The following is a 3,088-nucleotide window of genomic DNA, read 5'->3' as shown; positions in this document are numbered from 1 at the left end:
TACGGGTACGGGTTAGGGTATGGGTTAGGGTTAGCGTTAGGGTACGGTTTAGGGTACGGGTTAGGGTACGGGTTAGGGTAGGGCGAGGGTTAGGGTTAGGGTACGGGTTAGGGTACGGGTTAGGGTTACGGTTAGGGGTTAGGGGTTAGTGGTTAGTGTTAGGGTTAGGGTACAGTTTAGGGTACGGTTTAGGGCAGGGTTAGGGTTAGGGTTAGGGTACGGGTTAGTGTACGGGTTAGGGTTAGGGGTTAGGGGTTAGGGGTTAGGGGTTAGAGTTAGGTTTAAGGTTAGTGTTAGGGTTAGGGTTAGGGATAGGGTCTCCCTGTCCTCTGCTGTATAGAGACCATTCTCCTCCGGTAACCAGATTGATCATTTCAGAACACAACCTTTGAGGCTCTCTGCGATCTGCTCCCCAACTGTCTGTACTCTCCAGTCTCACCTCTCCCACTGCAGCCGCCCTCTGTGGGCCACCAAGCTGTGTGGTTGTCCCACATGTTCCTTGGGCCTGACTCCAATCCTTTACATTCTCTGTGCCCTCTGCCAGGAGCACTCTTCTCTCCCCTTGCATCGTGTCTGGCTTGTTCCCCCATTGGCTGGGCCTCTACTTGCCCCCTGGTGACCTGACTCATGTCTGCTGGGTGTATGTGCTCGTCCCATATTTAAATGTAGTATCCACCTTCCCTGTGTGAGCGATTTACTAACCTGCGAGGTATGGGGTAGGCACAGGGAAGTAGTCTTAGTGCCTGTGTAAAAAAGCCAGTCTCAGGGCGCCTGGGTGGCTCAGTCCTTAAGCGTCTGCCTTCGGCTCAGGTCGTGATCCCAGGGGCCTGGGATTAAGTCCCATGCCAGGCTCCCTGCTCAGCGGGGAGCCTGCTTCTCCCTCTCCCCCTCCCCCTCCTTGTGTTCCCTCTCTCGCTGTCTCTTTCTCTGTCAAATAAATAAAATCTTAAAAAAAATCAGTCTCAGAGGGGCTCACCACACTTGCTGACAATGGGGGAGCTGCTGTCCCCACAGTGAGGGGCAGGTAGTCCCCTCAAAGGGGGACCAGCCATGTGAGGCAGTTGGACAAGACTTCCAATGTTTTGGGGCCAGGGAGATGTAGACCTGGACCCAGAAGCTCACACCCTTGGATTCAAGGCTGGGGCCTAAGCAAGCCCCCTTTTTCCAGGGGTCATCTTTCCCCTTCCCTGCCCATGGGCTGAACCTGATTCCTGATCTGGGGAGTTCGAGGGTGACCACTCCTAGGAATACCAGTGGTTTACTGATGGACCTTGTCAGCCAGAGGCCCAGTAGCCTTCAAGGGAGGACCCTATAGGGGGTGGAGACAGCTCTGTTGGGGACCAGCGACAGCCCACTCAAAGTAAAGTGGGGCAGCTGGCCGGCCCTGCTGATTCTACCCAGTCTGTAGGACATAGAAACACGGGCTGTGCCCAAAGGTGCTCAACTCATGGCAGGTGGGGACAGAACCTGCAGGGGGGCAGCTAGGGGAGGGCACCTGCAGGGTTTGCCCAGGAGCTCAGCACGGGGGAGTGTTCCTGGCTCCAGCATGCTGACTGTGCGGCTGCATGGCTTTCCAGCCTCCCAAGCCTCAGGCTCCCCTTTGTAAGATGGGGCACTGATGGCCCCCATCTCTGGGAGCAGAAGGTAGGGAGGCCCTGCCGGCAGATTCACTCAGGACAGGTCAGGAGGTGGCTGTTGCTTAAAGCAGCCCAGGGCCTGTCCCCATGAAGAAGGTGCACACGTCCATGACCCCCAGCTCTGGGGTCCTGCTGCCAGCCTCTGGCAGTGACCCTCTTCCTGCCCTGTCCCCTGCCCCTGTGGATACGGGGTCATCCTGGAGCTGTTCCTGCAGAATCACTTCATGGTGGACACAGGGTCATCTACTATGTCTTCACCGACCAGCTGGTTGCTGTGTCCCGTGTGCCCCTCCAGGAGCACTGAAGGGTGGTGGTTCTTGAGGTCCGCGGTGCCCCACACTGGCAGGATGTGTCCATGCAGCACATGGCGATCATGAGCTGCTTCTATGAGGAGTGCTTCCTCTATGAGGTGGATGACATGGTGTGCGAGGATGTGGACATGAAGTTCTGTGACCACGTGGGCATGGAGATCCTGTCCCCCCTCTTTGGCACCCTGCACCCTGGTTTCTACTGGGTGGCCCGTGAGGACTTAAGCTATGAGCGCTGGTCCCAGTCCCAGGCCCACATCCCCAAGGACAAGGGTGACTTCTACTACATGGGGGCCTTTTTTGGGGGGTTGTGGCGGAGGTTCACCGACTGACCTCAGCCTGTCACCAGGTGATGGTGGTCAACTGGGCCAATGGGATCGAGGCCATGTGGTACGATAAGAGCCACCTGAACAGGTACCTGCTGGACCACAAGCCCACCAAGGTGCTGTCCCTGGAGGACCTGCGGGACCCACAGCTATTGGGCTGGCCCTGAAGGACCTGGGTGCAGCTGCTGGGCTGGCCCCGGGTCATGAAGAAGCTGAGATTTGGGCCATGCCCAAGAATCACCAGGACACCCGGAACTCTTGAGGGGCTGTCCCCGTCTCCAGCAGGGGGTGCTGACTTCAGCGGAGCCATCAGAGCAGGTTTCTACTTCTGTCCCCTCGAGGGACACTGTGGAGTCCAGTACTGTCTGCACGGGCACGTCCAGTGCCCCAGCCGCACCTGCTCACAGGAGGCCTGCCTGGGGATACAGCGTCCTCTCTTTGCGTTCACTACATTTTCTTCACTTCTGGGTCATTTGCAGCTGTGAATGGCTCCAGTTTCATGTCAGATGTTTTTCTGTGTCAATGCTGAGCAACCATTTTTAAAAAGAACAATTGAGGGAAAAGGTTTTCTCTCTAGTTCTAAACAGAGACCGCCTGGTGGGGCTGGGACAGCCCTGTAGCAGCCATGGAGCCAGAACGGGCCCTGGCTGGGTCTTCCCTCCCAGTCCCTGCATGTTGCCATGGCCATGGGGCCTCAGGGTCAGGGGTGCACCGAGCCACCTCTCAGAACCCCGGTGCCCTCACCGCCAGAGGCCTTGGCCGTGACCGCCAGCTCAGCCTCCAGGAGCATGGCGCCCTCTGGGTTATTTCCATTTCC

The 3,088-nt window shown here is 57.5% G+C and overlaps 1 pseudogene; it reads left to right on the top strand.

Annotated features, from left to right (window-relative positions):
- Positions 1-1,852: 1,852 nt before the first annotated feature.
- Positions 1,853-2,533, top strand: LOC118001908 (annotated as a pseudogene).
- Positions 2,534-3,088: the final 555 nt, after the last annotated feature.

The sequence above is a fragment of the Mirounga leonina genome, unplaced genomic scaffold (genome assembly GCF_011800145.1).
Source record: "Mirounga leonina isolate KUSES-001 unplaced genomic scaffold, KU_Mleo_1.0 Mir_101562, whole genome shotgun sequence".
NCBI classification, from domain to species: domain Eukaryota; kingdom Metazoa; phylum Chordata; class Mammalia; order Carnivora; family Phocidae; genus Mirounga; species Mirounga leonina.
This window is presented reverse-complemented; position numbering and strand designations above follow the sequence as displayed.